This window comes from Triturus cristatus, chromosome 6 (genome assembly GCF_964204655.1).
Source record: "Triturus cristatus chromosome 6, aTriCri1.1, whole genome shotgun sequence".
Lineage (NCBI taxonomy): Eukaryota > Metazoa > Chordata > Amphibia > Caudata > Salamandridae > Triturus > Triturus cristatus.
The window spans coordinates 789,438,960-789,463,561 of NC_140589.1; the positions used below are offsets into that span (position 1 = coordinate 789,438,960).

Consider the following 24,602-nt stretch of genomic DNA (forward strand, 5'->3'; position numbering starts at 1 on the left):
GACAGCCTGAGGTGTCTCTCGCCCTCCCTCGACCGTACTCGAACGGCCTCAAACGGCCCGCTCTTTGCCCGGTCTTCGCCCCGGCTCTCGACCCGCACGCGTCCCGCTAGCGCGCGAGAGCAGTAGTGTGGTGATATAGGAGAATGGGGCGGAGATAGAGGAGGAGTCGGGAAGAGGGCCAGGTGCAGCCAATGTGCAACGCGCACAGCTCCCTGGTCCTCGCAGTCCCGAGTGCGTGGATGGCAAATTGCAGAGTCTCCCCTGTGGCAGGTGGCTTCAGGCAGCGTAATGTCCTTCAGGATACAGCGTCCGGTGAAAAAGATGTGCCCCAGAGACCAACAGCCAGGTAGCAGTCCTCGAGCGGCACTATATGTGAATGGGGTGGTAAAACATCTTCAACAAGAACCAGCCGACGCCCCCTGTCTCGGAGGAGTCCGTATCCCCACCCTGCTTTTTGCGGATGACACGCTCCTGATCTCGAAGACCCCACAAGGCCTCCAGAAATTGCTAACGCGATTCCAGGAGTTCTGTGCTGCAAAAGGCTTAATAATAAATGTGGACAAAACAAAATACCTAGTCCTAAATCCTCCTAAGAAACTGGGCCGTCCTCCTACACTTAACTTGATTCCCTTAGAGAAAGTAGCCGAATTCGATTACCTCGGTATTCGGATTACGGATAGGATGTCTTGGGCAAATCATATTGACAAAATGGTCCTCAACCATAGGAGAGTAGGAGGAGCTCTCATGAGGGAGTTCAGGGCCTCACCTAGGAGATCACTTACCCCAGTAATCGATATCTACAAGGCCAAAGTAGTGACATCAGCCTTGTATGGGGCAGAACTGTGGGGCCACTGCCGATTGGACGCCCTAGTGACAGCGGAGAGCAAGCTACTGAAATCCATTATCTCCATTCCACTGAGCACACCATCTGTACCAGTGTGGTTGGACACGGGTTGTAAAAACATCAAAGATCAGGCCCAGCTTCGCCCGCTCCTGCTATGGACACGAATCTGGAGGGGTGAAGAACTAAAATCCTATGCTGATGCCCTGGGGGAAATAATGAGTCTGGGGGGTTGGGCTAAGATAAGATGGCTAAGAGAAACTAAAAAGCTTCTGGAGAAGATCGGTCTAGGAGACTGTTGGTCATCACGTTCAGCCCCTCCAAAAGATGTTGTCAAGGCGCTTTACTGGAAATGGACTGCGGAGCGTCTAATTACAAACCCTAACCACTGCAAGTCCACTGTCGCCTTTTTACAAATCAAAGACATTGTGGCTTTTGAACCCTACCTGGACCTGATCACCCTCCCCTTTGACCGAGCCCTTTATTTTAAATTTAGAGTTGGATCCCTTCCCCTAGGTGCTGTGGTATCGAATTGGACATCAGTGGCCCGTACTTCTCCAAACTGTGCATGTTGCCTGAGTAGGGTTGAGTCCATTGCGCATGTCCTATTTGAATGCCCGGATTATGCAAGGCCTAGGAGTTTCTGGTTGAAACCTCTTTGTCGAAATATGGGCACACGTAGCCACCTAGTAGCCTTGCGTATCCTAACCACGGACACTTCCCCCCCTATAGTGTGTGGAACAGCAACATTTTTAAAGCAGTTTTGGCTTATTCGTTGTAAGAGATTGTCAGTAGCTGTTTAATTCCTTTTTTAGCTAATTTAGTAACGGGCAATTCATGTCCTTTTATCTTTTCTAATGAATTTTATACTGGCTTCTTGTAGCAATGCTTTTTTGTACACTGTAATGATTGTATTTTAATTGTGCTTATAAGATATCTTGCATATCGAATAAAAGCTTATGATGATGATGTATTTTACCATACAATTATGCTTTGTAAGGCATGACGACCATCTTTCTGTTGTTGTGTTGGGCAAACCAGCGCCTCTGTGGGGATTTTGAGGACCAACTAATTGTAATGTGTTTTTTCTTGGTATCACAAACTCACAGGTCCGTTCAGAAATGTACTGAGCCTTAATTCACAGCCAGTGTCCCCCATTCTACAAAATTATATTTAAATTCAGTTTCCTTTAATACAGTAGAAGCAATAAGTTACACTGCCACACAGCGGGGCCTGCATTTGAAATTTAAAAAAATTCCCAATACTATGTCTGCTCCCACACCCCACAACAAAATGCACATTTCACACATATAAAGGTGCATACACACATTTGTATTTCCTTGCTATTTACCAGCCATAAGCACTGTAAATATAAATAATAGCATTACTTCCCAGCAATCTGCATCAGAAGACATTACATTACAGTAAGTTCAATGGAATGTACCCAGGGCCTGTAAATCAAATGTTACTAGTGGGCAGTGGCACTCATTGCACCACCCACTAAAATAGCACTGTAAGACTCATGCCTGCCACAGCAGCCTGGGTGTGCAGTTTTAAACTGACATTTTGACCTTCAGCAGAACTCCGCCTTTCATATTTACAACAAGGGGCCTCACTTAATATTTCAGCACGGTTTACGACATCAACAGCTCTAAGTCTTGCAAATGTGAGGCCTCTTGCATTTCAAATTGCAAAAGCAAGCATTTGCAATGCAATAGGTCTCGCAATTGCGAAATTTCGAGCTATTGGCAATGTAAATGAAATTGCTTTTTATTTATGTGTTTAAAAAACCTGCAATAATAAAAGGCATTGTCAGTTAGAATACCAATAGGTCAAAGTTTTGAAAAGCGAGACCTATTGCATTGAAAATGCTTGTTTGTTGTATCTAGCACAAAACGCCGATGTAATAAACTGCCACTAGTGAAATGCATAACTGGTTTCTACTTGAACAATTGATCATTAGAGACTAATCTGAGGAATCTATTTATCTTTCTGATTAACCTCAAACCGTCTCAAAACTGGAATTAATCAAAACTGAAAATCAAAACCAAACCTGTGAATCTGGAGTGCAAGTCCTGGAATCCAAAGTCACTACTGCCAGACAAAATCTGACAGACTAGAGAGCTGACCAGTTCATTCAGGTTTTTTCAGATTACTGACGTTCCCCGAGTGTTCCGATTTCTTTTTCTATCTCCGTGTACATAAATTGCCTTAGAGTCTGCACTACAAATAAACAATAACCCGTAATGTCATGGGCAACACTTTTGTGAACATCAACAAATGTGCAACTCGCACAGACCGTAAACCACAAATTACATAAAGCTGCCCTCGAGCGGTTTCTCTACAATGCCCTTGTGTGGTTTACTCACGTCCATCTACGTCACCACCCGCGCTGCATAAAGGTGGCATCCTTTATCCGAAGGAAAGAAAGTCGTGTTGTTTAAAAACTAAAGGCAGCATGACTAGTTGTGGCAGTTAATGTTTAATGATAACCTCAACGGGTGAGCTGCCGAAGGATGTTTTTCTTTGGTTTACTGCCGCTATGGATACTAAGTGGTAGGATAATGCGTGACTCCTTTCTACGCTAAATACATACAAGTTAATATTAAATTAGTCAGTCCCTGAGGCGACTCGAGAGCGTAACAAACGCTAGACATGCTAATTGTTTCGAATTACAGACGCAGCCACCTTCTACACAAACGGATTCAGGCCAGGCATTTTTATATCAGGTTTTATCAACACAAAAATAGAAATATGATAATTCTGCATTTTTTAAATGTTACTTAGTATTTTCAAAGCACCCTACACACCAAGCACAAGGCCACTGCACGAGACAAGATGGGATACAAAAAACACAAAGAAACAAAAAAGCATATTCACATGTTTTATAAAACGCTGCCTTGCCAAAGGAGGCACTTCGTAGCGCTGTTGAAGAATGAAGTATATGTCTTGAATTTCCATATCATCATACCTACATCCTTAGCAGTGGGCACCCATGGTTATACTGGGATGTGGCTCACCAGGTGCTACTTAAAGATACGTGTTTCAGTAACATTTACTATAAGTATTATTTGCCCCAGTCCTTAATATGCTTTGAAAGTAGCAGACACAAGTTTACATTTTACTCCCGGTGCCGCTGTGAGCCAATGAAACCCACTGCATCGATGGCCCACATCAGTGGTTCACAACATCAATTGTACTACGTTGATATGACAATAGGGAGATAACTGCTACAGAAACGAATAGAGCGTCATGAAAGGTAAGCACTATAGCGACATCATTTTTGGGGAAAGGTTAATATTTTTTAAACAATGGTAAAATATTTAATTGAATATCATTTTAAATCTTTCAATTTAAATTATTCAACTTTTGGGTGGATTAAATCAATTAACATACTTACATTTTTTATAAGAAAAATATAAACAAAAATAAACTAGATAAAGTTTTGTAGCTCTTATTAGGATATGGTTAAGCATAAATATTTAATTGCATTTAATTTAAATAAGGGTTAGAGTAACAACTGGGTTCAGATTATGTATGATTCATTTAAAATAAGTATAACAACAGTTAGGGTTAATATTAACGTTAGGTTACAGATAACTATTTAATTTACTTTTATTCAAATTAATTTAGGTTCAGGGCTAGAATTAGGCTGAGAAAATATATTTACTTTAATTTCATTTTATTTAAATGAATTATGGTGTAGGACTGGGTCAATATATGGGTTATATTTAAGATTACTAATTAAGTTTAATTAATTTTAATTTATTTTATGACTAGGGATAAAGCTGTGGTTATAACTATGTTAAATATATTTAAATATACATTATTACCTTAATTGAAAATGGGTGTTAGATAGGAGTAGGGGGAAGGTGGTGAAATGCATTTTCTTACCTTACAGATATGGTGGTATTGATGTAGTTCACCCTTATGGAACTAGCCCGTAGGTGGAAACATAAAACCATATGTAAAAGTTGGAGGGGATGCTCCATTTTTTTCTTTACCCCCACAATAGGGAACAGGCTATCACTGATGACTTCACAAAGTTTGTATGCCCTCGAAGGAACGAGGGCTGGTTATGGAGTCAGGCAGACCCCAGTTCAGTACCTTGGAGGCGTCAAGAACAAAAAAGACGATACAAAGCACAGGGCAGGTGAGGCATCGCAGAGGCAGGTGCAGCTTCGGTTCCTTACTGCCGTGCATGGGAGATGAGTCAGCGGTTGCAGGTACAGCGTTGGTTCCTTACTGCTACGCAGAGGAGTTGATGCGGCATTAATGCTATGCAGGGGAGGTGATGCAGCGTCGGTTCCTTACTGTTATGCAGGGGAGGTGATGCAGCCATTGCAGGTGCAGAGTCGGTTCCTTACTGCCATGCAGTTGCCGGTGCAATATCTCGTTTCCTTACTTGGGTGTGGCATCAATGAGGTTTCTAAGGTCAAGCTGCAAGGCTTCGATTCTGCATCGTTGATGTCAAACCACGAGGCCGCAAGTGCCGCGTCAGAGTTGGCGCGGTACGTCACGGACCTTGGTGGCCCAGTGCTTGGGACTACCGCAGTCGTGGTGCTTCGAAGGCGCTGCAGAATCGTCTGGTCCTACGTTGTAAGTCGCGGTCGTTGCGTTGAGCGGGGACCACGTCTTCGGTACAGGCAGCGGCATGGTGTCAGAGTTGCAGGCAAGCACCGGTTCCGAAGACAATCGGCGTCAATGCTTTGTTTTTTTCTTGGTTGCACCCCAAGTACACTTCCAAAGGCCCAGGAACTGGAATTGGCACCACTTGGCAAGTGGAGGTTTTCAGAAGAGGGGTCCAGGGGTTGAAGCTGAAGTTTTTGATAGCCCTGAGACTTCTAACAGGAGGCAAGCTCAACTCAAGCCCTTGGAGAAACTTTGGAAGCAGGATTCAGGAAGCAAAGTCCAGTCCTTTCCATCCTAGGACAGAAGTAGCAATGAGCAGGCCAGCACAACAAAGCAACAGTCAGAGTGGCAGTCCCTCCTACAGCATCCAGCTGTTCTTCCTGGCGTAATATCTTCAGTCCAGAAGTGTTCTTATTTTTGGGAGCCAGAGGTCCAGTACTTATACCCTTTTCTGTCTTTGAAGTAGGCAAACTGCAAAGGAAAGTCTTTGTAGTCCACAAGACCCTGCCTTACCCTGACCTGGCTCCAAACACACTACAAGGGGTTGGAGACAGCTTTGTATGAGGACAACACAGCCCTATTCAGGTGTCAGTGACAACTCCTCCCACCACTCAAGCCCAGGAAGGGCCATAAGCCTGGTGATGGGCAATCAAGATATGCAAGGCACACCTCAGCTCCCTTTGCGAGACTGTCTGGAGTGAAAGCACAAGAGCCCAACTGTGAGCCAGCCCAGACATGTATTCTATAGACAGAGGCACAGAGTGGTTAAGCAAAAAATACCCACTTTCTAAAAGTGGCATTTTCAAACTTACAATTCAAAAACCAGCTTCACAAAAATATGTATTTTTAAATTGTGAGTTCAGAGACCCCAAAGTCCAAATCTCTATCTACTCCAATTGACAAATACTCTTGTAAGAGGTTACAAGGCAGCTCCAATGCTAACCTATGGGGGAGATAGGCCATGCAATAATGAAAAACGAAATTAGCAGTATTTAAATATTAGGACATGTACTGGCGTGTGTTACATGTCCTACCTTTTAAATACACTGCATCCTCCCCATGGGGCTGCCTTGGGCCTACCTTAGGGGCGACTTACATGTAGTAAAAAGGGAAGGTTTGGGCCTGGCAAGTGGGTGCACTTGCCAGGTCGACATGGCAGTTTAAAACTGCACACACAGGCACTGCAGTGATAGGCCTGAGACATGTTTGCAGGGCTACTTGTGTGGGTGGCACAATCAGCGCTGGAGGGCCACTAGTAGTATTTGATTTACAGGCCTTGGGCACCCCTGGTGCACTGTACTAGGGACTTACTAGTAAATCAAATATACCAATCATATACCATCATAAATCAAATATACCAATTTACCATTTAGACAGGGAGTACTCACACTTTAGCACTGATCAGCAGTGGTAATGTGCCCAGAGTCCTACAACCAGCAAAACACAAAATGCAGCACACAGTCAAAAACAAAATGTCAGAAGCAAAAAGACAGGGGAGATCAGACCAAAAGATGCCATATCTAACAGCAACAAAGTGTGATAACTGAAGCAGAGGGTCATTTGGTACAAGGGAAGGAGAACAAAGACATCACTGGGTGGAGAGGAGGCATTCCGGGGAAGGTTACCAGGCACAGGGGTTAGGGAGATCTGTAGCAGAAACAGATTATCACCTTGGGGGTAGTCAACAATCTATATGCCAGGTTCTTTTTGCAGGTCCCAATTTTGAGGCCTTTGAAATGTCTCTGGTGAACAGCATATGTCAATGTCTATAATGCTAAGAGGAAGATGAGTGTTGACAATTAACATTATTCTTGCACCTTCTGTAAGGGAAATAGTAGGAAAGTGAGAAAAGTGGAAACAATTTATTGTAACTGCTGCCTATGTGGGATTGTAGAAAGTTAATTAGCTCGCTTTTTACAGTCTCTTCAATGTCAAACTAGGTCTCCATCTTTGCAAAGAAAGCCCAAGATATCGTATCAAAGGGTCATTCAGCATGAAGTGCTTCAACCACAGCCAATCCAGGCATTCCTACTGCTTCTTCAAATTGCAAGATATTGTTGCATCTCAGGCATCTTTTCCTAAAGCCAAACTTCTTTGAGTTTGACCTCTGAAAGCAGCTTGATCAGTATTTGCGAATGTGTGAATATATCATCTCCTCTTAGTATAGTAAAAAGAACAATCTGTGATTATCAGCTTGCTCTAGGAACCATTCCCAATTAGGAAATACAATAGGAGGCTTGGAGGTAGTGTGCGATGAATTAGCTTTGAATAGTAGCTCGGGAAATAGATGTCCAAAATATTTTACAGAAGTTAGCTGGGTAACCTTCCGATTTAAATTAATTCATGGCTTTCTTAACTCCTTGAAACAAAATGTAGATATGAAGGCTCACTTTAATGGCCTTTGTAACTTTAGATCATTTATAGTTTTAAAGAAAATGCTTGCAGTTCAGTTTGGCCACTTAATGGTGGTAAGAATAATTTTGACTTGAGTAGAAATTTGCATAGAAGTTGTAGAAAGTTTTTGTGAATCTTCCTCAAAGTCACATAATTTTTTGGAAATGTTCTATTTACATTTCTGATGTTTAACTTGCATATAACCAGCTCAATTCCTGTTAGAATATTGTAAATGTATTGAAATTGGGTTCTCCTCAGTTGTAAAAAGTATTCTGGGACAGGAATAGTCTAAACAGTCTCTATTAAACACATATGTGTTTTTCCAAATTCTAATAATTTGTTTGATGTTTTTGAAAGAAGAGAAAACTTGCCAGCATGTGTTATTACTTTCTGTCAACGCTTGGGGTACCTATCATTTTCAGCAAACCTTTGCCTCTCTCCTCCAACTACCAAATCTTTCAGAATTTATCACAAAAAATAATTGGGGTGGATAAACATAATACAGCTCCAAGGTGCACTTCTAAATCAACGGTACACCCAATGGCATCTCAAACCTCAATATAAAATGTAAGTAGGAGGCACTCAATTAGTTTCTTAGTAAACATATTTTAGTGAAAAGCTTCCAGATCTTTCAAAGATTCTTTTACACAAAAAAGTGAGTTGTCAACTGAGAACTCACATATAAGGAACTGTATACCTTATTGTGAGAAAATAATGTTTAAAAGATTTGGGGTTTTTTCATTAAATGATCTTGGCTTCTTCAATAAAGGTCCAATTGTTGTATTTTCACCATTGTGAACTGTTATTTGAACAATGTTTGATGTAACAAACTTTACATTTAGGAACTATTGTTGAATTGAATTATTAAATATATTTTTTCTAGTTTGGGATATTTAGGATTTGATCAAATAAGTACATTAGAAAAACATTTTTGAATCTAAATGAAATCAATAACAAAACGATTATTTGCTAGCAAAACAATAAAGGGCTTCCTATACTACTTTTTAAACTCGCAGGATTCATTTAAATTAAAAATAGCATGTTAAGGGCTTTAGGTGTTTGAGTAAAGCGCAAATCACATGACCACTCACTATAAAGACCTTGAGCATTGTCTCCCACTAATCTCAACAATGCAACATAATTGTTCTTGATGGACTTAAGACTCAAAAAATAAATTCAATCACTTTTTAATACTGTTTATGAGCAACAATGTTAAGGGAAATCTTAATGTATGAGAAAATCTCCAGACACGGAAACACACTCCTAGATTGTATACCTGCAAGAGTTATTCAAACCTATCAGTTCATCTAGAACCTGAATTTCCCACCATGCCAAAATATGAAATAAGGTCATTTACAGGGGTAGGGAAGGGAAGGCAGAGTTACACCAAGCTGAAATAAATCTTGATGTGTTGTGGATACCAGATAACTTGCAGAAATCAGTAGAGAAATATACTTAACAGGTCTTCAATGCCATCTTCTTGAAAAATGTGGGGCTGCAAAATTTGAGTAGCATATTTTTACAGGCATGTTGTTGGATAAAAATAATTTGCAATAAAACCATTTATAGACCGTTATTACCTTTATGAATCATAACCACTGAGGGCAGCTCATGAAAAGAAAGTGCTAACATAGGAGCAGCATTTTTATGCTTCAGAAGATTTTTTCTAATGATAATCAAATTGAGCAGACTATGAAAGGCAAACGGCAATGAATCACCCAGGATAAATAAAGAAAACATAGACAAATACACTTATTGATCACATTTATAAGGCCAATAGGAGTCGATGGACATGTGCCCATCTCTTCAAGGTGCTGTCTGTAACAGTTAAGAGGGATTGATAAATTAATATAAATTATTCTACAGTTTTAGAGCTAAAAATCTTACCAGGACATATATCACATAGCAAACTATATAGATGGATTTGTATAATATCATGCCAGATGCTAAATGTATCTTAGTAACCTTCAAATAATTTCTAGGCAGTTCCCTAAATTGCTAATCACACTTGTACAGCTGAGGGAAAGTGTTGTCTCTGGGACACTGCACAAGGTTTGACTCCCATCAACAAAATTGCAATGCAGCATATAAGCTTTTGGTTCTGCCGGAGTATAATTCTAGTATCGGAACAAAGTTTGTACACAGAAGGCTCAAGATAAAGCATGAACAGCCTGCTGTGTTCCTTGGCCCATGCTGAATCAACCTGACAACATGTAGTTAACACAGAAAGAGCCCATCTGTCTTTCATGAATCGTCTGTTGGCACAAGTAGATTTTTGGGCTAAGACTATCTTTTTAAAAAACTGCAATAAAAAGGATCACCAAATATGGAGGAATGCCTACTTTGTGTCTAAAATGGCATGGGCTAAGTCTTCTTGTCCAGAAGGCATACTTCCTTGTTCGGGAAGTTAGTGGTATCCCAGCCTGTTATAAAACCATGTTGTTGACTAGATATCAAAAAAGGCTGCAAGAGAGTAACATAGTTTGCCAAGACACTTGAATAGATCTTGCTGTCCCCATTTAGCAGAGATATGGGTTAAAAGGAGGCATATATGTCTTTGAGGTTTTTTTTTAAACAAGACTAAGATACTGACAGACAAACAGGAATGGGGATTTCTCTCTCTGGCAGTACCACCCTGAACTGTTTCAAGATGTAAAAGTGTCAGCTTAACGCAATATGCTTTGTGAAATTCCGCCTTAACCTACAGATTTAAAATTTACAGAAGATTCAATAATAATACAACTTGTAATCATAGACCTTCTTTAATGATTGTGCCTGACTTGTGGGTAATAACAGCAAATCATATACCTTCAAAAAACATATGGTTCTATAGTGTATTGCAATAAATTGGATGGCTGGCTAGATATATTGATGACTGTCTGTTTATGATTTTTCACCTTCTGAACTCCTTTTTCCATGCACTATTAAAATGTTAAATGAGTTGAGAAAACGTTTCCCTACTTTCTGGAGTAGCATTCTTAACCTATGACCATACAACATACAGACACTGATATTTTGAAGGATTCAATGTGGGTATAGTTGGTTTTGAACAACTGTACAGTACAAGTGTGGTTAGACCAATACCATCGTACATACAAAACATACGAGGAATTTAAAAGTGTAAAAGATTAATTTAAACACATTTCTTATTGTAAGGCTATGATGATTAAAAATAAATAATGTTATTCTAGAATCACTTGATGATCTAAGTCACGCAGATTTCAAGCTTTAACAGATTCTGTGAGACATAGGTTTTTGAGGATTGAACGTATGCTGCACCTTTGCAAAAATGTGGGGGCCGAAGTGGAAATGATATGTTACTGAATAATCATGTTGCTTTTGTAGTTATGAAATTGAATCACTAACCCATACTTTTACGTTTGGATTTTGAGACAGCTATTTTTGCAAGAAGTTTGTGTTCAGAATAAATTACAACATAATATATGTAAAGCGAGGGGATTTTGGTCAACTGGCTTCATCCATTGGCTTGTTAAATTGTCTGTCACATTTTGCTTCCGCCCAAGTGAAACATACTGCAAGGGACAATGGGTCCACCCATGTTACTGATTGGCTTCCTTCATTTTGAGTGATTGCACAATGCATGTGTGCATTCTTCACACCCGCCTAAACAATAGTTCTTTTCTCCTCAGTGACAAAGCTGGTTCAAAGTGTGCTTTTTTGTACTATTTTTTTATATTAACTTTAATACTGGCAACATATTTTGCCTACACTATGCGTGCCCTGTTAGATAGGGATTTAAATTATGTCTCCTTTCTAACGCTGCTGTAATAAAGAGTTTAAGTGACACTGTAACACTGTAAATGGCTACAATTTGAGCGTTTGGCTTGGTGATGGCTTACTCTTGTCTCCTTCACAAATAGAAATAACCAAATGCACAACCGAACGCCCTTCTATTTTTTTTAAACATCATCAGCAAAGCTGTCACTTCAGTGAATGTTTTTAATTGTAATTTTATTGTGAGCAGATGCAAGGCACATTTAGGTGGCTGCATATATGTTTTTTTGTATATATTTTCATTTTGTGGCATATGCTGGCATAAACAAAATAGCCATTGCACTAGTGAAGGAGACCTATTGCATTTGACAATGCTTGTTTGTATTTGCTCACCATTTAAACCAGAAAGATAGTTTGGTTATTACCTACATGGAAAAACCAAGGTGTCCGTTCAACAACAGTGTTAATTTGCTCTAACAACAAAAAGGGTTCCATTTGATATTTGCCCATTGAATCTAGGCTTCTTCAATCCAAAGTCCTACCAGTCAAAGTCATCATATTAGAAAGCTAATTGTACAGCCGTACATAATAGAGAAGAGAAAGATTTTCAACAAACAAATCCTGAAAGAAAAGTTCTCACATTATGTTTACCTCTCCAAACGTTGGCGGTGGTACTTTACAAATACCAAGAACTGGCACTGCACTTTGTATATCAAAACACATTCAGCCCCATGTGCAAACATCTCTAGTCACACAATGGAACTCTATGTTGAAGCCCAACCTTCCACAGAACGCTCACAGAGGCTGCCTGCCTATTATTATTTTTAATATTTACATAAGAAGAAAGAAAATAAAACTAGACCGGACAGGCTGTTTTTCCATGGTCCTCCATGCATTGGAACGCCACACTTTCCCAAAAACTACAGACGTGTGACATGGCTTTAGGACTCCATCCTTCTCCCCTGGTATTCAACAGGTCCACTGGCTCCCAGCAAGGAACCTTATTAAATTTAAGGTCCTCTGCATTGCACACAAAGTACTGCACGATTCTGACTCTGAATCTATTTGACAGAAATTTCAATAGTATATTCACAGTATAGATCTTCACTTCGGTGGTACTAATACCCTCACAGTGTCTAGATTCCAAAAATCCCCCTGGGGCAGCAGAAGCTTTTTACCAGCACAGCTAAGCTATGGAACAGTCTGCCACTCAATATTAGAAGCATCCTCACCTCATTGAGCTTCAGGAATGAACTTAAGACGTGGCTTAGCTAGTGCAAAGACACCCCGGGGTATAAGAGCGCTTTATAGATTTTTATCACATAACATAACTTAACATATGAAGGAACAGCACCATGCCAAATATCACGCAATGGCCATTAGTGAAAAGATCCCTTTCATGAGGTACAGTTATCATCGATGATATCACCTTCCAAGGACTGAGGGGAAGTACTCATATCAAACAAATAACAGGTGATGGGAGGAATGCTTGTATTAAGTCTAACCACTGACAACAGCTTGGGGTAACATTCCAACAGATCATTATTTTGCCCACCATACCACCTCAGTTTTGACCCATCCATATGCAAATCAGTCTTGACCCAGCTTCAAGAGAAACCGTTCAGCCAAACAGGGGCCCTATTACGGTGTAGGCGCATTTTGCTTGTTTGCAACTGGCGCACCTTTAAAACGGTGCACCCGGAGCAATCAATTAAAATGGGCCCCATTACCATGAATGCACTGCCCCAAGGGCAGCCGCGACCATGCAGTGCCCTGGGGGGAGCGTATTCACATGAAATACAGAGCAGCTGCTTTAAAGCTGCTCCGTGTTTCACAGTGCAGGCAACAACCTGCTTGCACTTTCAAAGGGAATTAGAGATCCCGTTGCAGGCGGGTGCAGTCAGTGACTGCACCCGATTGCAAGGTGATGTCTGGGGGGTCCATAGGACCCCCTTTACTGCCTACAGAGGGCTGCTCTCAGGAGGAGCACTGACAGTGCGCCACCTTTTAAATGGCGCACTGTCAGTGAGCCTTCTGAGGGCTTCTTTGCCTCTGCGCCCTTATCAGTAATATGGCGTGGTGCACAGGCAAAGGGATTCCCTCATTTGCATGGTTCAGGCCCCCATGGAAATGAGGGAACACCCCCTTGAAAAAATCCCTGCCACTTTATGTGCGCCAGCGCTATACATACTACAGAGGGGGCTGAAGTGTCTGCGGCCACTCCTGTAATACCAAAGTGCCCCAGGGGTGAACTAAGCAGGCACAAACGCCAATTGCGCCCCCCGGGGCACTTTATGTAATACAGCCCCAGAAGGGTCCAAACTGAGGTGGCATGGTGGGCAAAAGAACAATGGGCTGGAATGCTGCCCGTGCCATTGCCAGTGGTTAGACTTTTTGCAAGCCTCCTCCAATCACCTTTTGTGTGTTCCAGGAAGTACTTATAACCAACTCACCTACAAAAAGCTTCTAAGGGTACCTACTGCTTAATTATAAATGTATCCCATCCCTCGTTTTGGATGAAATCTCTCTTAAATCTCTCTGAAAAGATTATCTTTTTACTTTTATGTCTGTCCATACAGGGTAAGATGCATTTCCTTGACTTTAAGAAACATTGTTTCTGCCTTCCTGAAACTAACACTTCTCCAAGAAGGATGCGCAGACTCCTCCCTATCAACAATTTCCTAGCAACATAGAGTTGTATCACACCTGAGGTGCACGCTCCATGAGTAGTGGTTACAGCCATCCATCCGCTCCATCCATACCCAATGAAGGAGCAAGATCCTTGGGTGGAGACTGTCATTCTGGGAAACAGAATATGTGAGACAATCACAAATAGATGCATGTCTGCCCACGAACTGTGAGACACATTTCCTTGACATTATGTAACTTTCTGTCACTCTCCCCGAACCTCAAACGTATAAAAAGTCACATTGCACACTTGTCAACCTCTCCGCTTAAAAATGCGGGAGAAATCTGGCATGTGATTTTGTTAAGGTGAATGCAGAATTAATACTATGTTGAAGGGCAATATTGGTGTGAAAAGAGGGTAACCCCATTTAAGTCCATGTAGGCATTTAGTTTGTCAGGCAGGCAAATACAAGTAAAAAACAAGGGTGACAGCGTCAAATGTGGGTGAACTGACAGGTATGTATCTGAGGAGTCGGGGCTTCATGGATGAATGTCACAGCCATCCACTCTGGTGATGCAGAGAAAGGGAGCAAATCACCAGGCAAGGAAACAGCACAGGAGCACAACGCCCATAGGGCTAAAATGGCATCAGCCCCCCCCCCCCCCCCCGACCCCCCCATCCTCCTCCTCCTCCCTGTCGTGTGTCTCAGCCCAGGCTGCTGCAGCTAGGGCTGCTGTGGGCTCGGCTGAGCAGTGTCTGGAGTCTTATCTCCCACACGCCCGAGTTTTTCACAGGTCTTTAAAAGACCATTTGCATATTTACATACCTTTGTAAACTGTTTATCAAGGCTTAGTTTTTTTCTTCATTCCAGTACCCACTGGGCCCCCTCTCTGCCTATTCCTTACATATGCATTTTACTTTTACTGCTGTAGTGTGATAATGCATTTCATGAAAAGGAATATAAAGTAGGGTTACCCAAAGAAAAATTCCAGCCATTTGTTTTTAAAGAGCCTGCAAAGGCCTTGTCTTGACACTAAATAGGGTTATAAATAAAATTGTATGCATACTTTTGTAATGTGACTTTTTTGTCTTTGTTCCCTTTGATTATCAGTCATGGATCATTCAGGCAGCCCTAGAACACAATTTAAAAAAAAATCTATTTATATTTGCTGTTCCAAGTATGCACAGATACGTGCTGGAAATAGGCTTTAGGTGACTGCTTATTTTTTTGTACCATCTATGGCATCAATATAATCAGCTGGCAACCCTAATCACAAGACTGGGAGTTTGTTTCAGGATCAGCAGATTATTTATTTCCTCCACCCTAGAACCCTGGACCCTGAATAATGCCATATAGGCAATAGTTTAACATATAACTTAAACCCTACGCCAGCCCTCGATGATATACTGAGTTACTTCAAACGTCTAGGAATTCACCCTGCATTCAGACAACTCACTCCTCATTCGCGCCCTTCACTTTCACACTCATCGTGCACTCACAGCGATCACAATCTACTTGCACTGATCATCATGCACTCACACCATTCACCCGCTCACCCTGAACCCACAGTGACTACACTGCACTTATGCCACTCGCCATGAACTCACACCGTTCTCCCTCCACTTAACCTGCAGTCCCATGAGCACACTGCTCACTCTGCACTCAGTGTTCACTCTGCACTCACGATGCACTTGCGCTGTTCACCCTGTAGTAACACAAGCACACTACTCACCCTGCACTCATGTGACACTTCACTCTGCTGTCCCCCTCTCTGCTCACTCTGCAAACTCACTCAAACAAGCCCATCACTAACCACGCATTCATTCGTCACACTCTGCACTTACATCCGCACCCTCCGGCTCAGCAGTTGCCCGAGGTACCGACGGAGAGAGCGGTGCCTCCTGTTTCCTGAGCAGTTGCCAGGTGAGGCGAGGCTAATACCCAGATTTATTCGGGTAATTTCTTCCACACCTATTCCAGGTGTAGGTCATATGATTTACCTTTCACATTTAAGTTGCAGTAGCTTACTTGGTCCTGACGAAAGCTTGGGCACATTCACCCAAGGCTGAAACATGTCGGCCACCTCCACCACAGTTATTTGTTAAAACTGTTAAGCACTGTTTTAATTTGGTACCAAGGCAGCACCTCATTAAACTATTTTTGTGCCTTGCTCCCAATTTTATTACACCACATTCACTTAATTGCACTGCACATATCACCCCACACAAATTCTTAAAGTGGTCCTCTCATTGTAACAACATTGCCACACGAGCATCCGGGACGTACTCTGAACCCTGCCTCATGACAACTTGGCGGCATCCGGTTTTCAGATAAAAGTCCCTGGTTTCCCAAATGATGAGGCAAGCCACTTTATGTGGGTGATGGGAACCTTCGATGCATTCATAGATCTCAAAATGCATGCACATATCTTAAGCGATGTTTTGGTAGGAACACACTTTCAAGGTGCAGCTGTTTGAAGTTCACCTAGCCCTATAGACTCATAGTTAGTTTTGTATTTACATTTTGGATTGGGATTTTTTTCTGTTTGAGTCTTTAAACCTGTATCCCGTAGACCCCCTACTCTTTTTGAGATTCTTTTTCATTGTTACACTGCACTTATGCCACTCGCCATGAACTCACACCGTTCTCCCTCCACTTAACCTGCAGTCCCATGAGCACACTGCTCACTCTGCACTCAGTGTTCACTCTGCACTCACAATGCACTTGCGCTGTTCACCCTGTAGTAACACAAGCACACTACTCACCCTGCACTCATGTGACACTTCACTCTGCTGTCCCCCTCTCTGCTCACTCTGCAAACTCACTCAAACAAGCCCATCACTAACCACGCATTCATTCGTCACACTCTGCACTTACATCCGCACCCAAATTCATACGGTCACCTCACTCACCCCGCAGTCACTCCTCTCACCCTTCTCTCACACTGTCATATTGCTCACCGTGCACTCATATGGGCCCTTCTGTCACCCACACAGTGCAGAGGGTTAATGCGCCTGCTACAAACAACGTGTACCATGCATATCTCAGAACTGAGTGTGAGTGAACTATGGGTAGCCCTATAAAAAATGAAATGTTTGTCAGAAAGGGGCTATAGAGAGATGAGGTGCATTGGTGGCAAGTGATAGTGAGGGAATTCATAGAGAAAGAGGAAATGGTGGAGGGGCATCAAAAAAGGCTGTTGCCCCGTGTGCGACCAGTGTTAGGGCCAGCCCTGGCTGAGAGTGTTAGCCACCCCCGAAGTTCGGGTCTAGTTGCGCCCCTGAAACAGCACTATAAAGAAAAGCAAAGGTGACATGATCAAACTACTGGCCTATGAAATGAAACAGTTAAGATGGAACACACAGTATCATGAGTGACAGGAACAACTTCCTTTGACTATAATGTTAGCTAATCAAAGCGTGAATGATACTTTGAGCAAGTAGTGGCCTGTGAGGCTAACAATTGCCCCTCTCTCTCTGGATTGTTGTATTGATTATATTTGCGATGCAAGATCTAAACCTATAGCCAAGCCTAAAAATGATATGATTTTCTTAAATAGCTACAGATGCGAACATATACCTACAATGCAAAAGTTTTCCGACGAGTATATTGTTACATTCATTCATTAATGCTTATAGAGAATAAACCGGACAAGCATTCACGAGTGAATATACATTTAATTGTTAAATGGATGTGGATAATGCTACTTGCATCTGTGTTGTTTCACAAAAAACAAAGGGGCAGATTTACAAGCCCCTGCGCCACTTTTGCGTCACTTTTAACATGGGAAAAGTGACTCAAAAGTGGTGCAAGGGGCTTGTAAATCTGCCCCAAAATGTTTATAAAAAACTACAAGTAACGAATAAACATGTACAAATACTGAAGGGAAGGCTACAAAAATTAATAATATCACAAGCCCGGCAGACAAAGATGTATGGCTAAACTATAGACACTCAGAAGGAAACAGGGACTGTGGAACAGGGCATACCTGTTGTTGTGCAGTTTATTATGTGCTTATTCTAAAAGACTTTGCCCACGTCGAGGGAAATAAACGGCTACGAAAGGCTGTTTCTCTATCCCTACTTTTTGCATTAAACAGGTTGTATGAGAGAACAGTAAATTTAAGAATAAATGTACATACCCCTATTTCAGTGGGACCCGGCGCTGCTCTGTGTAGTGTGTATACGCATCTGCACCTCACGGGCTGTGCTGTCTTTTCCACTTTTTACATCTCACTGGCACTGCCTGTAAGCAATTTCGCTGGTCTTCAATCCTGCCTTCTTGGCGGTAACCGAGCAATACCCTCTTCTGCCACACAGACCGTGTGCCTCCCATTCAAACACCAGCTGAGTATATACAGTGTGCACGGTGTTCATATCTGAAACAAGGGGTTGACGTATGTAATCTCAGACGGCCATATTGGAGAGGTATGTCCTTTCTGGTCAGAATCCAAAGCATTAAGGCTATGCTGCTAGCATGTTACAGTCTGAACATTTTATTACATTGTCTTCCACATCGCTTAATAGAGTAAATTCAAAATAGTATACTTGTATTAAATATTAATTGAATACTTTATATACGATTAACTTCTATTTGCACGAAAAAAAACATTTTATAGATACTTTAAAAATAAATCTACTCGTTTTCTCTTTTTCAGGGCTTTTTTTTTATTGTAAACGGGTGAAAAGCTCGAACTTTTCAATGGCTGCTTTCTTGTTTTGCATTTTGAGTGCGTCGACAGGGGCGGAGATACCACAGGTTGCCATGCTTGTCATTTTTCAGTTCAGCGCCACTGCCACACCTCTTTCTTTGAGAGACTAATAGTGTTTCATGTGTATTATGGTAACAAGCGTGAAGCGTCCATGTGTCGGCGTTATGGAAGTTGAAACTGAAAACGTTTTTGAAATGCTGGCAAAGGTTGCGTGTTGCCTCGGGATGCGAAAAGTTCTCTGGCTGAATGCCGGTTTAAGACTAGAACCGAGTGTGTGAACTTGGTAGGATATGTGTGAGGACTGCTAATTACTTTCTGCCCAGCAGTTAAGCATAAATAACTCTGCAAGCCAGAAGAATAATTTGATTAAGGTAAGAGGATGGGAGTGTGGATGGCGGGTTCTATGTGACAACTTGCACTGAATGCACTGGACTATTTAAGTGTCATTTGATTTGATTTGTGAATTTGTATAGCGCTTGAATCACCCCCATAGGGGGATCTCGGCGCTGGCGGACTCACAAAAGGAAGTTATCACATAGAGGCAAGTCTAGAATAGGCAGTTTTCAGAGCATTCCTAAACTTCAGATGGTCTGGGCACTGCATTAAAGCTATGGGAGGTTGGTTCCAGAAGGAGGGCGCCTGATATGAGAAGGCTTTTCCCCCTGTCCTTTCTTTCTTGACCATGGGAATCTTAAGAAGAGATTTCAAGCCAGAGCGGAGGTCCCTTTGGGGAGTATATTGATGGAGCCTCTCCGCCAAATAGGTTGGTCCATTTCCCCATATTGCCTTGTGTGTCAAACAGCAGATCTTAAATTTCACTTGTTTGCGCACAGGTAGCCAGTGGAGCTGTTGGAGAAGGGGGAGTGAGGCTGTTCTGTATGGGGCATTCAGGGTTAAGCGAGCTGCCGTCTTCTGTACTACCTGAAGGCGGTTCAGAGAACACTTCTTAGCCGCAATCACTAGGGCATTACAGTAGTCTAATTTGCTCAACACCAGGGTTTGAATGAGAGTCTTTCGTAAGGAATCGGGAAGATAGGGAAAAAGTCTTCTCAGTAGTCCAAGCACATGGAAGCATGAGCCAACAGTGTGTGTCATATGCTCTTTCATGGTTAAGGTCTGCTCGAGACGCACCCCTAAGTATTTTGCCGTTATTTTTGGTGCTGGAGCCGTTCCCAGCTCTTTAGGCCACCATTCTGGTGTCCACAATAGTGGGGCCTCTCCAAAAAGCATGATTTCAGTCTTTCCGGCATTCAGCTGTAAAAAGTTGTTTCTCATCCACTGTGAGATAGCCAGCATGCCGTAAAAGAAGGAGGCTTGGGCTGTCTGAGAGATCTTATTGAAGGAAAAGGTGAGTTGGGTGTCATCTGCATGAACCCGTATTTCCTCAGTAGTGTGGCCAAGGGGGCAATGAAGATGTTAAACATGGTTGGACTTAAACAGGAGCCTTGAGGCACTCCTTTGGTCAGTTCCTTCGTGTTGGAATGGTATGGCCCCAGATTAATGGTCTGGGTGCGGTTAGTGAGGAAACTAGTCATCCACTACAGTGCCACTTCACCAATCCCGGCTTCCTTTAGTCTCATGAGCAAAATCTGGTGGTCGACCGTATCGAATGCCGCGGAGAGATATAATAACACCAGGTGAGTAGATTGACCATTGTCTAGATCTAGCCTGATGTTATCAGTAACGGCCACCAGGGCTGTTTCCGTGCTATGTTTTGGTCGGAAGCCCGATTGGGATGGATCAAGGTAGCCAGCCGATTCGATATGGTCCGATAGATGTTTATTAACGTATTTTTCCAGTACTTTGCACAGGAAAGGCAGGAGGGAGATGGAGCGCAGATTAGAGAGATCTTCCATGGTGGCTTTGGTGTTTTTTCGGTTTGGGATGATCTCGCCGCCTTCCATGTCAATGGTAGGTGGCCTTCCTTCAGTGATAAATTCAATAGAGAGCAGATTGGATCTGACAGGTGTTTTAGCAAGAGAGGCCGAGATTCTTGCAGGTAAGACATCCAGTGGCAAGCCTGATTTTACCTTGCACATTAAGGTTTCTGTCTCTTTCTGTGATACAGGGGGGAAATTCCACAGTGATTTTGTCCTTGGGCTTGGCGAGGATACCATTGTGGTGTTCGCCAGCTGTGGACAGCTTGCAGCGGTAATCTTATCATAGATAGTGTCAATTTTCTGTGTGACAAAATCACCTATTTGATCGCAAAGGGACTGAGAGAAGTTTTCTTCCAGATCCCAGGCTTTGTAGTTAGTAAAGGCTTTCAGGATCTGGTACAGGGCTTTGGGAGTGTTCTCTGCTTGGCTAAGTTGTTGAGCTATATGGGTTTTTCGGGTCTGCTTTATATTTTTGTGGTAATGAGTGAGGGCTAACCTATATTTCGCTTTGTCCTCAGTAAGATGGGTCCAACGCCATCTTCTTTCCAAATTTTTACATAGACTTTTTTCCTTATGGAGTTCAAGTGTAAACCAGGCCGCCTGGGTTTGCCTGGATTTATTTGATCGTGTTTTGAGAGGGGCGATCTGTTCAATGGCGACTAAGGCTGCTTCGTTGAAATGAGCTAAGCTCTCCTCAATATTACTAGGTGCAATGTCCCCTAGTGATATAAAGGCCGCTGAGAAGGTTTCAGGATTTATTTTATGCCATTGTCTGTACGAGAACTGGTGATCTGGGATGGGTGACTCCTGTTCTCTAGGTCCCTGCACTTGGAAGTCAATGAGTGCATGGTCAGACCAATTAAGTGGCCTCGGGGCTTTGCATGAGAGGTGTGGTGACTTAGAGGAAATGATGTCTAGGGTGTGTCCTGCTATGTGGGTTGGACCGTTGTTGATTTTAGCTAAGTTCAGTGTGGCTAGATCAGCCAGAAAAGACGCAGTTTCTGCCTTGTATTGACATTCACTATGTATATTGAAGTCTCCCAGCAACATAAAGTTGTTGGAAGAGATCACATGAGGTGCAATCAGCTCCATAAGTTGTTGAGAAAATTCGGCTATAGGGCCTGGTGGACGATATACCAGTGCACCTTTCCAGCTATTTTGTGGCGGAGGATCCATCCAAAAAATCAGGATTTCGATCTTCTCATTGCTACGCTGCTCCAAAATTGTAATTTTCAATCTGTCACTGTGAATAATGGCTATCCCTCCTCCTGTATTAATCTGCCTATCTAGTCTTTGAATCCTGTAGCCCTCCGGTATAGCAATTGTGATTGCGGGGGTACTATTAGGCTTTAGCCATGTCTCTGTTAAGAAACCTATATCAGGTGTCTCTGAATTAAGTAGGTCCCAGATCTCAATCGCATGTTTAGGAAGTGATCTAACATTACCCAGGAAACCCTTCCAGCTTTGCCTAGGGGAGGTAGATTGCCACTCAGGATCCAAGTTATTTGCTTTCTTAGCGTTGAATTTTCTTGTGTCAGTGCCATATTTACTCGACACTTTGGGGTCATCTGGGGCTAGGTGCTGCTAGGTCTGAGTTTATACTCTGGTACCTGCAGTATATGCAGGGAAAGAAACCTTCCAGGTGGTTTAGGTTCTGTACCCCATCCATAGAACAAGGGTGGCATCGGTGATGGCAGTTATCCCTGAGGTGCAGAAGGTCTGTCCTTGAATTTCTAAGCTTAGGACCAGTACCTTGATCTGGGTATAAACGGACAGGGTACCTGGCTCCTGGCGACGGTCGGGCGCAGACGGGCTTGCCTTCGGCATGCCCCCTGCGCATGTCCGCTGCGCAAACTGCCCTGCATCTGGTTTTATGGAAGAGGCTGGTCAACTAAACCGTCATTCTATACTCTGACCTCAGCCACCAGTTCCTCCTGACAGACGGGCGTAAATAACCTGGGAGAGATAGACCTTCTGAGTGTTTGAGTGCTGGAGAAAAAACGAACTATGACAAAACGAAAGTGACGAAGCAGTGACAAAGCAGACTGTGTTATTTGTGAAGGCTTCTTTACTGATTGGCAGGAGAGAGTGTGTGGTTTTGTAGATGGGTGAGGAGGTAAAAAAGATAAGTCAATGATTGGATGGATGAGTGAGTGGATGGTTGAGTTAGTGAGTGACTGACTGATGGATATATGGATGAATGGTTGAATCAGTAAGTGTGGATGTGTGCCTGGATGAATTTGAGAGGGCCATAATGGACTAAAAGGTGTGTGAAATTAAAATGCTGTTCTTTGTGAAATGCAAAAAGAACTTTTGATGGACAGAATGCAGAACAATGTCATACATTCACCCCAGTACTGAGATCTGGGCCTAAATCCATCGTTTTTTTGCTCACCATGCCATTCCAGTTTGGACCCAGCCATATGCAAATCAGTCTTGACCCTGTGCCCAATGGGAACAGTCCAGCCCGAACTGCCAGGCCAGGTCCTCCCTGAACTGGAAACAAGCATCCTAGGACCGGTTTCGGGGTTTCACCCCTCTTCAGCCAGGATAGCTTGATTCCAGTGGCATGGAGAGCACGGGACTCACGTCTGAGCATACCCGTCCCACTCGGGGTGACAAATGCAAAAATAACTTTTGATGGACAGAATGCAGAACAGTGTCATACATTCGCCCCAGTACAGAGATCTGGGCCTAAATCCATCGTTTTTTTGCTCACCATGCCATTCCAGTTTGGACCCAGCCATATGCAAAGCAGTCTTGACCCTGTACCCAATGGGAACAGTCCAGCCCAAACTGCCAGGCCAGGTCCTCAGTTCTTTTTGCATTTGTTCCTTGTGAAAAACGTGACTACAGTTACCAATAACTGCCATATATTCTGCTCATGCTAAATCGCTCACTGGATGTGCTCGTCGCCGAGATGATATGTAAAGTGCATTGGTGCTTGAAGCAAGAATTTTCAAAATTAGCCAGCTCGACTGAACTGTTGTTACTTTTTTAAGGCCGCAAAAAAAAATTCTGTTATAGTAGGATGACCAGATTTTCAGGGTAAAAACTGCAACAGTCTTTTGAATAGAGATAGGACTAAATGTTGGCAGTGGTCAGTACAGTGTCGCTATTTAGGCTTTTCTTTGTCAATGACACACACATGTACGCACACACACACACATAACCCCCCCTCAAGAAAACAAAGGTTATAGTTAGGTGTGATAAAAAAATCTGCTTTTGTTTTAAAAAAAAGCCTCAGAAATTCACTGAATAAAACAAAGGTTAAAGTAAAGTTATAGTTAGGTTACTATGTCAGTGACATTAATGTTTCCAACTTAAAAAAAAACTGAAATTCATCAATTAAAATTAGCAGATTTAATTATTTCTTGTGTCCAGCCATGCACTGCTAATGACCTCATATATTACATCACTCACTATCTGTTCTATGACATCATTTATGATATCACTGATGACATCTCAAATGACATCATTAATGACAGCACTGATGATATCAATCAATGAGTGTGTTAATTTGATTAGTTTACAGAGTGGCGGATAACTGCCATATTACTTTTTTACCCAATTTTGTACAGCCTGTGTCCAGCTAATTGGTGTAAGTGTTTACAAAAAGCATGTGCTCCTAATGCACTTAGGTGTGTAGAGGTATCAAACACGTTATAAATCTATGTGCAGGATCCACACAAGTTTTTTGGTACAGTAGAAAAAGTTTCCAGCTGGGCAAAGATTCTACATACTACATACTAAGCATTGTAAGCACCCGTGAGTTATTA

At 42.4% G+C, this 24,602-nt stretch overlaps 1 protein-coding gene across 5 annotated transcripts in view; it reads right to left on the reverse strand.

Moving 5' to 3' along the window:
• The window catches only part of TTLL2 (tubulin tyrosine ligase like 2), an 88,059-nt gene extending 69,480 nt beyond the window's left edge, over positions 1-18,579 (reverse strand). For 4 of the 5 annotated variants that reach the window (XM_085609259.1, XM_085609258.1, XM_085609256.1 and 1 more), the window contains exon 1: positions 18,374-18,579. The gene's annotated coding sequence lies outside the window, so the exon portion shown is untranslated. Of the gene's footprint in view, positions 1-2,894; positions 2,978-18,373 lie in introns of those variants that run through there. The other variant, XM_085609260.1, reaches the window with a different exon arrangement.
• Positions 18,580-24,602: the final 6,023 nt, after the last annotated feature.